This window comes from Cibotium barometz, chromosome 58 (assembly GCF_041138505.1).
Source record: "Cibotium barometz isolate CiBa-2024 chromosome 58, ASM4113850v1, whole genome shotgun sequence".
In the NCBI taxonomy this organism is placed as follows: Eukaryota; Viridiplantae; Streptophyta; class Polypodiopsida; order Cyatheales; family Cibotiaceae; genus Cibotium; species Cibotium barometz.
Genome location: NC_141103.1, coordinates 6,077,063 through 6,092,098, shown reverse-complemented (window position 1 = coordinate 6,092,098; position 15,036 = coordinate 6,077,063).

Below are 15,036 nucleotides of genomic sequence, written 5' to 3'. Positions count from 1 at the left end.
CAACTAGACTTTCCCACAAAATCAAAGTTGCTAACCAATTCACTACTATCGATTTTAGTAGCATTTTGAATGATGTAAACATTCTATTACTCATGCTCAAGAATAACATGTTAAGAAAGCAAATCGTAAATGTAAAGCAAGATCTTTTGAAATTGGAGATTATGTACTTTTGAGAATTGAAAAGCATCGACTTAAGAGTGTTAAAAAATTTCCATCCTGGTAAGCTTGCTCTAAGATTTTATGGACCTTTTAAGGTGATTCACAAAATTAATGATGTTGCATATAAACTTGAATTACCTTCTCATTGGCAAATTCATAACTTATTTCATGTCAGTTTGTTAAAACCTTTCAAGGGATCACTTCCTACTCACCTTGTGTATGAGGAACCACCTCTTATTTAAGGTGAAGAAGAACTTTTGCTTCCGGATACTATCATTGATCATCAGATTATATCAACTCATATTGGAAATCAATATATTAAATATTTAGTGACTTTTCAAAATCATCCTTGTGAAAGATGCAAGATGGGTGCTTGAGAAATATTTTCATGCCTTCCCTAAGATCCTCCAATCTTTTCAGCAAACCCGCAATTAAGGGCAATTGCAAACTCAAGAAAGAGGGAATGTTATGGGAATATATTTTAAGCCCTCTTAAAAATATTATTCTACCCTCTTAGATAATTCGGGGATGCTTGGATTATATTTGCGTCAAACGAAATCATGTTAATATCATGGGGTGATACCATTATAAATATTAATATGTTTGGTGTATATTGACATATGGTGGGGTCTCCAATGTTTGGTGATACCATTATAAATATTAATACGTTTGGTGTATATTGACATATGGTGGGGTCTCCAATGTTTGTTTTAGTTGGTTTGTATGGAAGGGTGATTCCTAGGTTACTTATGCCTGGCAAAATAATGTGTGTGTGGTTATGGTTTGTATACTTATGAAATATTTATTTTACCAATTTATTGTTGGTTATTTTATAGGTGAAGAGGATTCCAAAGATTGAGGAGAATTCGTACATTATTATTACTTAGCACACATTTTTATAAACAAGCTTTGTATATACATGTGTTAGCTTGTGCACATTTTGATTTATTTGGAAAGCTTTAGTTTATCAAGCATAGAATTGAACTTTAATATTTTGTAAAGCGTGATATGCTTTAAACCCTGGCCTTAATTTATGGACACTTTATTTTGAGAATAAGAGAGTGTCGTGTAATAAAATGACCTTTTTGTATTTTTGGAGGCTATGGCCTAATTTGGAATAAAGTATTACATAAATACCCATGTGTGGGGAGAGGCCACACACATGAGGGGACACACACAAAGAGAGAGAGAGAGAGAGAGAGAGAGAGACGTGTGAAGGTTCACACATCTCTCTCTCTCTCTCTCTCTGTCTCACACACACACACACACACACACAAACATAGAGGCACACACACACCACACACATGTATGCACTTGGACATGCACCCTCTCACACATGCACACTCTCTCATGCTACTATAGGTATAGAACCTTGTGCTTAGATAATGTACATGTGTGTGTGTATGCACGCGGACATATATGTATGTATACATGTATGTGTATGTCAACTGTGTGCATGGCAAATTTGTACGTGTACATGCACTGCCAGTGTATGCGCCTTTATGTGTTGATAGTGTGTGCCCACGTGTTTATGTAAGTGAACCATCATATAGTAATGCCTTAATGAAGGCACGCTACCCTCATGCTCATACTGTGTGTGTATCGACTATGTGTGTGTGGCTGGCTATATATGTCAACTCTGTGTACACATGCATGCAATTATGAATATTACTGTGTGTGTGTGTGTACATGTGATGATGTGTATGCATGTGTATGTCTACATGTATATGTGCATCTATGTGCTTGTGTGTGTGGATGCATGTGTGTATGTACATACATATGTGTGTACATGTGTGCACATGCATGAACACTTGTGTGTGCATGTGTGTATGCATATATGCACATGTGTGAATATGTGTTTGCACACTCCAGTGTGTGCATGTATGTGTATGTCTGTGTGTGTTGTACGTGGTGTGCAAGTATGTGTGTTGTACGTGGTGTGCAAGTATGTGTGTTTGTGTGTGTGTAAGTGTATGTATACATGTGTGCATTTATGTGTATACGCATCATGTGCATATTTGTGTGCATGTATGTGGGTGTGTGTGCATGCACACACATGCATATGTCGATTCTATATGCACGTATAGGTGTGTGTGATTATGCATATGTCCATTATGTGTGTTTATGTAACATGGAAGTGCATGTGTGTGTCGAGTGTGTGCACATCAATTCTATGTGTGCATGTGTATGCATGAGTGCATGTGCCTTTATATGTCGATAATGTGTGTGTGAACACGTCTATGTGAGTGCATCTTTATGTATTAAAGCCTTAATGCAGGTGACTCTCATGTTACCCTCATGCTAAGATTGTGTATATCGACTCTATATGCGCACACGTATGATTGTGTGTGTGTCGATAAAATTTCATGTGTGCATGCAGCACTGCATATGCACTTGTGTGTGCATGCACTTATATGTATGCACATGTATATGTCTTTATGTGCACGTATGCAAGAGAGTATCTGTGTGCATCTGTGTGCTTGTGCGGATATACATGTGTATATACGTACATATGTGTGTATGTGTGTATGTGTGTGCATGTGCTTATGTGTGCATATATATGTGCACATGTGTGTGTGCACATGCACGTGCATTTTCATGTGTATGTCTCTCTATGTGTTGTACATGTGTACAAGTGTGTGTGTGTATAAGCATGTGAGTGTGTGTATGTACATCATGTACACGTATGGGTGTGTGTCAATTTTGTGTGCACACATGAGTGTGTGTGTGTGTGTGTGTGCCTATATGTATGCACGATTATATCTCTATGTGCATGTGTGCAAGAGAGTGTGGATTGCATCCATGTGTGTAGATGTACATATATATATATATATGTGCACTTGTGTGTGCATATGTGTCTCGAGGGATTCACAAGCCATATCTTATGGTATCACGTGAGTGTAAAGGGAGGGAGGTTTTTGGAAGAGGGCTTAAGCTTATAAGCTAGGGGATAAGGGGGAATTATGGTGGTCCGGGGGGGGGGGGGATAAGGGAGCAGGGGAGAATGAAAGTAGGAGTTTTATTTCTTCTTGTAGTTTATAATATGTGATCTAGTGGTGTAGTTTAAAAATTTGCTTAGTTTACTACTCTTTTAAGCTAACCACACATGGAGCAATTTTTGGAGAGTACATGTAGGTCTTTGTGCTTCTAGCACTTATATCCATGCTACTTACATGAGATGCAACTTGTCACATGTATAACATCAATTTCTGCTATTTGATTTTTAAACCTTAAATATAGGGGTACTTGAATTTCATAACTGGGACTCATATGATTAGAAAGGGATATAATTTATTTTTTAGAGAAACTTTAATAGGGGGTTTCATGCACGTAGGTGACGTCCCCTTTCATAACTGGGACTCATATGATTAGAAAGGGGTATAATTTATTTTTTAGAGAAACTTTAATAGGGGGCTTTTATGAGTTTCATGCACGTAGGTGACGTCCCCTTTCTATGAAAATTGAATTCCCTGAGATATGTGCATGTGTATGTTGTGTGTTGTATGCAAGTGTCTATGTGTGTACGCACACAAGTGTGTGCCTGCAAGCATACACGAGTGTATGTATACGTGTGTATGCCTTTATATGTATGTGCATCATGTGCATGTGTATTTGCACATGTGTGGGTATGTGTGCATGCACATGCATGTATGTGATTATGTGTGTGTTGATTTTATGTACACGTGTAAGTGTGTGTGTTGATTCTATGTGTTTGTGTATGCACACGAGTGGAAGTGTATGTGTCTATATGTGTGTGTGTGTGTGTGTGTGTGTGTGTATGTGTGTCTAGCGTGTGCATGCCAGCTCTATGTGTGTCAATTCTATGTACACGTGCAAGTGTGTGTGTGTCGATTCTATGTGTTTATGTATGCACACGAGTGGGAGTGTATGTGTCTATATGTGTGCGTGTGTGTCGAGTGTCTACATGCCAACTCTGTGTGTGCACATGCATGCGAGTGTGTGTGCCTTTATGTGTCAATAGTGTGTGTGTGCACATGTCTATGTGAGTACACCCTCATCTATTAAAGCCTTAATGAAGACGGCTCAACACTGAGACTATGTGTGTCGACTGAGTGTGCATGCGTATGATTATGTGTGTCAACAATGGCATGCATGTGATTGTGTGCATATAGGCAAGAGAGTGTATATGTGCATCTATGTGTGTGTGTGTGTGTGTGTGTGTGAATGTACACGTGTATGTAGATATATTTGTGTGTGTGTGTGTATGTATGCATGTGTGTATCCTTGCACGTGCACTTATGTCTGCATGCATATGTGCATGTGTGTAGTGTTGAGATTTTGGGAGACCCAAGCTCTCCATGGCAATGATGCTAATCCCACACTACTAAGTACACATGATTAAAATGACCTAAGGTGGATGGTGTCTAATTATACACATGATGATGTGTATGTGCTATAAACTCAAATCAATTAGGTTCCAAGATAGATTAGCTTGGACTCATAGATTGACTTGAGAAGTGCAAAGTGCATGAGATGATTCATTGCTTGAAAAATGACCACTTTTATAGGGTGGAGGTACAAATCTCATGGGACTTCCCTTGCATATGGGATAAATGCCTACTGCCATATGGCATTTCTCACTCCATACCTCTTGTCTAGTGCACTTTGGCATCACAATTCTCAACACCTCCCCTTGGTGCCAAATCTTTGAGCTACTTCAAGGTGCGAGTCATACAAATAAGCTTTCACTCTTTCTAACTCCCTCTATGTGCTAGGGTTGCTTTGACCCAAGATACAAATGTGCTACTTTGGCACTAACCCCCCCTTGATGCCGACATGACAAATCACAGGCAAGGGTGACAGCCTACTTTGGCCATTTCTCAGCATGAGTACATCGGTCTCAAAGGCTGGTTTACAAAATCTTAAGCACTTTTTGTAGAGAGAAGGGGTGAAGCATACATGTTTTCCTTTTTCTTCAAAAGAGTGTTTTTGAAGCATCTATGGCTTCGGTGATCTTGGCTTGTTTCTTTTTCCCATAGCAGTTTTCTTCTAGGTGGCCAATTTTACCACAATGATCACATACAAGTTTAGGCTTGTCCCTGTTACGACACTCATTGATAACATGACCAAGTTTTCCACAATTAAAACACCTTGGTAACTTTGTGCCTGAGGTAGTTGCTTTGTTGTTCTTGAATCTTCCTCCTTTGGTGAAGAGTGCAGTCTCTCCTGAGTGTGAAGGGGTGGCTTGTGTTTTGCTTCATAATCTAACAAAGAAGACTCTACTTCTGATAGAGCTTTATCCACATTTTGAAGTGTTGAAACAATGGTGTCATATGGCTTGGAGTTGTTGTTTTACCGCCTTGAATTTGTTGATGTGTGAGGCCATGCTTTCATTGTTTGCTTTGTCGAGCTTGTAAAATTGCATGAGCAACTTGATTTTGGAGTGCTTTGATTCGGTGCCAAAGACCTTGTTCAGCTCCTCCCATGCCGCCTTTGCTTCTTTGATGCCTGTAATGTGATGAATCTCGCCAAGATTTTGAGCGATTATACCCAAGGCCTTGTGATTGTTTTGAGGATTTGTTGATGTAGAGGTTGCTTCTTCTTCATTGTCAATGAGCTCCCAAAGAGCCTTCTGCATAAGCATGTACATGGTCTTCATTTGCCATGTATAAAACCCATCACCATTGAATTTATTAATCTCTTATTCCATGTTTGAGGGGTCTTATTGAGTACTACTCAGTAGTGTCTACCTCTTGATTACAAGTTAGGGATGTGCAACAATACAAGCAAGATTAATGCAAAGAATTGGTGCAATACAAATAAGAAATTTTCACTTCCCACTTTTGATTTTTGATTCCGGAGCTCTTGAGAGAAGCCCCGATGCAATATAAGTGCTTTTGGTGTCAATTCAAGGTTAATGCAAGCTTTGCAAAAACTTGAAAATGTTGAAAATCTCAACAGAAAAACTAAACAGTTTTGACATGTCTACATTGCAGAGAAGATCTAAGAAGATCCAACCATTGGATCGACTTCATGTAAAAATGAAAGTTGTTTGTACACTTTCACCGTTGGGATTTCCAAAATCATCTCTTAGATGCTACTAGGGTGCACTTTACTAAAGTCCAAATTTTAGGCAGTTTGCAGCCTGCAAACTGTAGCCTCCTTGTTGGCATTTGTTTTTTTTTTTTGCTTGCTCCAACTCACCCAATGGACCAAATGGCATGAGATTTGGGTTGTGGGTAGCTCATAACATTGCTAAACTTAACCTAAGAGGAATCAGCCTAATTGTGAGTAGAGAGAAAGAATGAATCAAAAAACGTGGATAGTAGCCCGTCGGTTTACAACATTACAGCCGGGAGGTAGAGGATAAAATTGCCAAACCCTTGGATGTGTAGCTTAGCAATAGGTTGAGGAATGTGTGGCTAAGAGGGTTTAGGCGATGGTGTGAAGGATAAGAGAATAAAGCATGTCAAATTTAGGCCGCCACATGCAGGAGAAATGGATAAGATGTGATTAATGATATGCTAATTGAGCTGTGGGAAGACTAATGAGAAGAGGGAAGATAGGTAGGAGAGCTATGGGGAGGCTCTGATACCATGTTGAGATTTTGGGAGACCCAAGCTCTCCATGGAAATGATGCTAATCCCACACTAATCACCTACTAATTACACATGATTAAAATGACCTAAGGTGGATGGTGTCTAATTATACACATGATGATGTGTATGTGCAATTGTGTATGTGCAATAGACTCAAATCAATCAGGTTCCAAGATAGATTAGCTTGGACTCATAGAGAGACTTGAGATGTACAAAGTGCATGAGATGATTCATTGCTTGAAAAATGATCCCTTTTATAGGGTGGAGGTACAAATCTCATGGGACTTCCCTTGCATATGGGATAAATGTCTACTTGCCATATGGCATTTCTCACTCCATACCTCTTGTCTAGTGCACTTTGGCACCACAATTCTCAACATGTATGTGTAAGTGTACACTTGAGTGTGTGCATGCATGTGTCTTTATATGTGTATGCATATGTGTGTGTTATGTGTGTGAATGCAAGTGTATGTGTAAGTGTGTGTGTATGTGAAAAGCATGCGAGTATGTGTATGTGCATCATGTACACGTGTGAGTGTGTGTGTGTGCATCATGTACACATGTGTGAGTGTGTGTGCATGCATGTGCATCTGGGTGATTGGGTTTGTGTTGCTTTTATGTGCACGCATGTGAGTGTGTGTGACTTTTTGTATGCATAGTCATGTGTGTGTGCATTTGCGTATGCACGTATATGATTATGTGCATGTACGTTTGCACACACACAGAGAGAGAGAGAGAGAGAGAGAGAGAGAGAGAGAGAGAGAGAGAGAGAGAGAGAGAGAGAGAGGAGAATGTGTGTGTGTGTGTGTGTGTGTGTGTGTGAGAGAGAGAGAGAGAGAGAGAGAGAGAGAGAGATGTGTGAACCTGAATGTGCACATAAACGTACACATACATATTTATAGTAGTGTTCATCCTAACAAAACATAAGCACATCTCACACTATGAGTGTATTCACACATATAGTCGCTCACATTCGAATATAAGGTCACAAGTTGGTACATAGTATAATTGAAATGTTATTTCGAGGTGATTGTTGAGTTTTGTTTCTACATGCGGGTCCATGACTTGTGTGCCCGGGGTGCCTATTTTGGTAAGAGAGGGGGAGAGCTATCACATGGAAGAAACAACACGAGCAACTAATCCTATATATATGTATATATGTACATATACATATATATATATGTATATATGTACATATATATATATATATATATATATATATATATATGTATGTATGTATATATGTACATATACATATATATGTGTATATATGTACATATGCATATATATATATATATATATGTATATGTACATAATATGCATATATATGTGTGTGTGTGTGTGTGTGTGTACATATACATATATATCCCTATTGGTAAGAGCTAACACATGGAAGCAATATAGGCGGCTCAAGCAGCAACACGAGCAACTAATCCTATATATATGTGTATATGTACATATACACACATATATATATGTATATGTACATAATATGCATATGTGTGTGTGTGTGTGTGCACATATACATATATATGAATATATATATGTGTGTGTGTGCACATATACATATATATGAATATATGTATATGTATGTACATATATATGTATATGTAAGTGCATATATACGTAAACATGTATATAGTATATGTTTGTGACATGAAAAATTAATATCTTTAATTTTTAACTTATGTAAATATTGCCAATAACTCAGCACTCTACTCTAGTAATACAAATTTTTGGAGTTCTTGGAGTGGTGGGAATCCACCAAGACAAGTCACTATCTATCTACGAATTGATTCTTCCACTACCTCCCTCATCACTGATCATCACAACCCTCACCTCACAGTTTAGACAAATGTAATATCTCTCTCTAGTGTCATCATTGATAGAGGATCTAGAGTAAATGCGATGCCAGACTTCACCTTAGAAGCTATGGGCTTTAAAATCACTAGACCTATGAATTTCTCTATCAACATGGCCCTAACTAGTAGTAGGATGTTACCCCGTAGGGCATTGTGAAACATGTTAGAGTTGATGTGCAAGACACTAGCTTATTTCTGGATTTTGTGGTTATCAAGCTACCACAAGTTTCAAGTGCTTACTTGCTTTTGGTTGGATGTCCGTGGTTGAGGCAAGCTAGAGTGTTGTATGGCTAGAAAGGAGACAAGCGATGGCTTCCTCAAGAAACTAGCCACTTTGAACTCCAACTAGAGGATGGTGTGGATCATGGTGTATGGGGAGCCAACATAGCAATGAGTCTCCATAGGAGGAGAAGGGTGTGATACACTACAGTGAGATGACTTAGAAATCCTTGATGGATGGCATGTAACAAAGTGGAATCCCATGGAGCAACAGATGTCCTTGGTGGCCCAAAAGTTGATTCTAGTCACATCTAGTCACATCTATGCTGGCAATGATGAGGGTGACACTTCTCTATCCCTAAAGGTGGGCTCCCAGCATGGTATAGGCACCCAAGCTTCACATGCACACGTCATCGCACAATGTGCCTCTACAAAAGGGTAGCCTTCAACTTTTCTCACACAACCCCCACTATTATTTCTCAATTTCCCCTTTATTTATTTGTTCCTCTTTCTTTGTCTTATTTTTCCCTCTTTAATATTTCTTTCACCCCCCTCCTATTATTTTCCTTCACCCCCCTCCTTTTATTTTCCTTCACTTTCCTCCTATTATTTTCTTTCCCCAAATATCTTCTTCCACTTCCAATTTTCCCCTACCATAGATCGTCGTTAATGATCTCATCATCATTATGTTCTACATTCATTTCTTGGCCATCAACTCCTACCGGGCCTGCTTGCCTCGTACCTACCTTTCTTGCTTTGCCCACTCTTGGTCACTATCTTCCACTCGCCTCCCCATGCCACTTCTCATGCTCGACTCCAAATCTTTTTGGCAACAATTTCATGCTTGCCTCTCTACTTGCCAATATTATACTCTTCTCCCCCTCCTCCTAATCACCTCCTTCTTCCTACTTGCCTCCACCATTCCCCCTACCATCTCCTACTTGCCCTCACCCCCCATCCTACTACTCACCTCCCACTTGTTTTTCTTGTGTTTATAATTTTGTACTCGCCTCCCCCTCCTCCTAATCACATCCTTCTTCCTACTTGCCTCATGCTCCAAGTGGGTAGTCTAGTAGATACTCTAGCATGAAGATTCCAGAGTGTATCACTCCAAGGCATTTAAGGCTTTGCACCCCAAGGAAGGAGATGTGTGCCGCTACACCTACGTGCATCTGGCACCTTCCAAAGATAGGAGATGCTCACCAATAATCTTTACCGGCATCTTCTTAGTGACTCTCCTAAGTTATAAGGCATTCTACCACATTCAAAGGGGATATGGGCTATCCTTGTCCATTGCAAGGCCTAATCTATGCTATTCCTTGTCCATTGTAAGGCCTACTCTATGCTATTCCACTCTGTGTTCACTATGTCATTCCATCCTAACCACAATGTGTTGTCCCCTCACTCTATGACCACTAATACTGAGTAGTGTGCACAGTGTAGTGTGGTGTTTTTGTAACTGCTGGTAAGTAGTAATACAAGTGGAGTAAAACATTTTGGTGCACCGTTTCTTGTTGTCTAGTTAATTAGGTGTTGATTAAGTAAGCATGTTGTGTGTTGTGCTATTGTTCCATTGTGTTGTTCCATGCTATGTGTTGTGCTATTGTTGATTAAGTAAGCATGCCATGTGTTGTGTGTTGTGCTATTGTTCCATTGTGTTGTTCCATGCTATGTGTTGTGCTATTGTTGATTAAGTAAGCATGCCATGTGTTGTGCTATTGTTCCCTTGTGTTGTTCCACATCCTACTGTTCATCCTATGACCCATGGATATAGTGTCCAAGAGTGCACCACCATTTCCTCTTAGTATACCTAGTAGGTAACCCAACTTGAGGTACATTATATTGTCAAAGAGTGAACCACCTTAAGGCAACTTGACCTGCAACATCAACATATCGATGATTGTTGGGAGACCTAGGGTAGCCCACCACTCATAGGCACACAAGCCTCGTATAATGAAGCTTGCCGATGGGAACACAACCAAACCCGTATGGCATCTTGCAAGATGTAAAAATCAAGATCTTTAGGACCAAGCTTCCTGTGGGCGATGGATTTTAAGAGAAGAGGAACATACACAGTGATCCTCAGAAGGCCTTACATGAGAGAAGCAAAGATGGTCCATGACTGGAAAACCAATCACATCTATGTACATAAGGCAACTAATCGTTAAAATTAAACTTTAAAAACAGGGAATTTTATTATTATTTTCCACATGGTCCATGACTGGAAAACCAATCACATCTATGTACATAAGGCAACTAATCGTTAAAATTAGACTTTAAAAACAGGGAATTTTATTATTATTTTTCACATGGTCAGTGACTTATTGCCAGGTACTGGTCGCACCATATTAGGTAGATAGTCACTGGATATAATCTGGTCGCACCATATTAGGTAGATAGTCACTGGATATAATCTGGTCGCACCATATTAGGTAGATAGTCACTGGATATAATCTTGTATATATATTTTTAATAGTCAGTGGTGGCAGGGCTAGTGCGGGCGACATGATGGTGGTTACACATTTTTGGTGTGCATATTGGATGCACATTTTGGCATCACTATGTTCATGGCTATATTATATTTTTGACGACATTATATTTATGCGACATTTTATGTAGGGGCTTGGTGGCCATCATTATCTTGTACATAAAATGGTAGCACACATATTTATTATGCACACTTGTTATAGAGACATATATATTCAAATGGTTTGTTTACCCTTAGTAGATGGTTCATATTAATTCATGCATGACACTGCTAAATTCAAGGCCCAAAGATGGTTCACATTACTTCATGCATGACACTTTCCCAAAGTTTAGGGGCAAGGCCCAAAGTGGAGTGTTAAAGTCATTTTTGGCTTACAAAATAATAATAAAAGATATTTAAAACTTTCTTAAAAGCGTGAGCCATCAATCAAGTGGGGGGAGATTATACCCAATGTGTGTGTTGTGCATCTTCTCTTCTTTCATGTACCTGCAAGTTTATTTCCTAATAAGCCATGGTGTTTTGAGAGAGGTAGAGTGAGCTTTGTCCATTATTTTATTGAATTTGTGTATGAGGACCACAAACCTCCTGCACACCAACTGTTACATTATTGGCCCTCTATGGTCTATTGGTGGGGATGCCCATCCGACCATTGTGCCATGATTGCAATTAGTATCGTGTGAGTGATGTCATATTAAATACTACATTGTAAGTGTGATTGGCATATGCTTTGCGGGTCTATGCTATGTATGCTATGATTGGGTGATGCCATGTGTACGCATGCTAGTGTTGTTGATATTGGTGTTTGATTGCCTCACCTAACATGTTGATTTGTTGAGTATAGGCTTGACATTTATGAGTGATACTTCACTATTTTTTGGTTGGTCGCGTGCCATTTATTTATACTCGAATATTTATGCACCCCGATGTGCATGGGTGTATTGCGTGTGAGCTAGAGCTTCACTATTATTTTTGGTACACACTAGTTGTGTGTGAATATCCTCTAGAAGGATAGATTATTTTTATAAAAGAGCCCTATTTTTGGTAAAAAGCTTCACGATTGGATCAAGGGCTATTTTGGTAATACATGATTAAATATTCATGTCGTGCAAGGAGCCAACACGCATGAGGGGGAGATTTAACCCAATCCTTGTTGATTGATGGTGATATTTATTTTGCGTAAGTTTTCAAGTCTGGTTTATCTTCCATGTTTATTTCCATGTCTATGTTTAATATGTTTAAATCTGTTATTTGTTTGGAGTTGAATATTTATTCGTGATTATTGTGTGCAATTTTGGTACTTTGATTCTCTTTTGTGTGGCAAGTTCCTGACATTGGTATCAGAGCCAACCACACTCAAAGAGAAGGCATGAAGGCATAAATCTCGTGGAGAAATTGGACAAAAGGATAAATCAAAGGGCAAATACATAAATCCAAAGACAAAGGCCATATCCAATGGTCTAAGGCATGTATGGTTTGGCTAGCAATTAATACATGCAAAAACCACTTGAAAATCCCTACAAAACCACGCCTAGAAGAAGAAAGGCGGTTTTCTACAGCTCTTCACCTTTCTCAGATCCAACTGTATAGATTTGATCAGCATCTGAAAAACCCCAAGACCCACTCTCAACTTGTGAAGAGAAAGAGCATCATAAAATTGTATAAGCAACGGCGGCTATTTTCTCTTCTCTCCCACGTAGATGCACTGCGCCATTTTTGATGAAGGAGATTAGCTTACAAAGCTTAATCAATCTTAAGCTTTAAGCATATCAAGTCTTTTCACACCATTCAAAATTTCAAGACTATTAAATCTTTCTAATTCCAAACCTTTCAAAGTTTTTTCAAAAGTTTCCAAGCTAAATCAAGGGAGTACATGCACAGGGAGGCCTCGGGAAAAATTTTGAGAAAAATTACAGATTTGCTAAAAATTAAATTTTTCTTGACAAGGCTTTCGCCAATGCCTTGAGGGAAAAAAATTAATTGTCAACGCTTTGGAAAACTCATTTGGCAATTTTGGACAAATCAAAGGCTTCAACAAATTCTCTGCGGCCGAGCAAGTGTGTGTAGTTTCTGATATCTCTCGACGGTATTCTCCGGGAGAATTATTAATGCTTAACTCGACGCTTTACGGGCTAAGTATCAATTTCTCATCATTTTTCTTTTATTTTGAATATATACATATATATATATATATACATATATATATATACATACATATATATATATACATACATATATATATATATATATATATATATATATATATATATACACACACACATATACATATATATACATATACATATATATATATACATATACATATATACACACACACACACATATATATATATAGTATTGCTTTCTCGAAATGTTTTTCAAATTTCCATTTTGCAGCTCAAGCTGACAAGATATTTTTTTTAAAATTAAAATTTAATTGAAATTCATATTTAAAATTATTTCTTGAGCTAAATTAAGTTTTAAATTTATAGAAAATTCATGTGGAAATAGTTGAAATTGTTTTTGCTATTTTTGCTTTCTTGTTTGAAATACTCACATTTTATAGCCCAACAAATTATGAGATAAGTCCTTCTTTCTCATGCTTTGAACAATTTAAATTTTTATATTTTCCAAATAATTTAATTTTTGTAGCTCAACTTTAATAAGTCATGAGCTAAGTTTTTCATCACTCGTACTCTTGATTAGTTATAAAAATTATTGCATGTATATTTTGTGTTCTCCAATTAATTATTTTGTAGCTCGGTAAATCAAATTCATGTGAGCTAAGTTCTTAAACCATCTCTTTGTATATTTTTAAATTTTGTCATGGGAATTAATATTCAACAAATTCTCAAAGATTGAATACCTTGGTCTCATTGTTTCTACTGATGGTATTCATGTGAACCCCAAAAGATAGAGACTATAGTGACTTGGCCGAGACCCAAATATATTCATGAACTCTGATCATTTCTTGGTTTGTGTAGTTACTATAGACATTTTGTAAAGAATTTTGCTCACCTTTCTCATATCTCACTTTTCTTTTAATAAAGAAAACAAACAAGTATATGTGGACTGATAATCAGGAAAAATCTTTTAATGCTTTAAAAGAAGCACTCACTAAAGCACCAGTTCTGCAATTACCAGACTTTGCTAGACCTTTCTTTATTGTTGTGACTGATGGTAGTGGTACAGGCATAGGGCAGTATTAATGCAAGATGGTCACCGCATAGCATTTGAGAGTAGGAAACTTAGACCCCCCGAGTGAAAGTACAACACTTATGACAGAATTGACTGTTGTAGTCCGTGCCCTAAAGATTTGGAAACCCTATTTGATGGGATCAGAATTCATCATTAAAACAAAGAACTAGAGTATCAGGCACCTACTCACCCAGCCTTTGATATCTGATCGACACATCAAATTGGATGCTTTTATTCAGATTTTCCAGCCTACTATTCTCTATCAGCCTGGAAAAGAGAATGTAGTCGATGCGCTTAGTCGACGGCCTAGCGTTCATCACATCACGACTGTAGATAGCTCGACTTTCGATACTATGAAAGACTCTTATAATCAGGACCCAGACTTTTCAGACACTTGGACTAAAATGAGAGATAATGGGTGGATTCCCCACTCAGATTACTCTTATCATGATGGGTATCTCTTCTTTCAGAGGAGATTATGCCTTTTAGACAGTCTGTTTTGTGGAGGAGTTACACCAACCCCCATATGCAAGACATAGAGGAGTACCCTCTA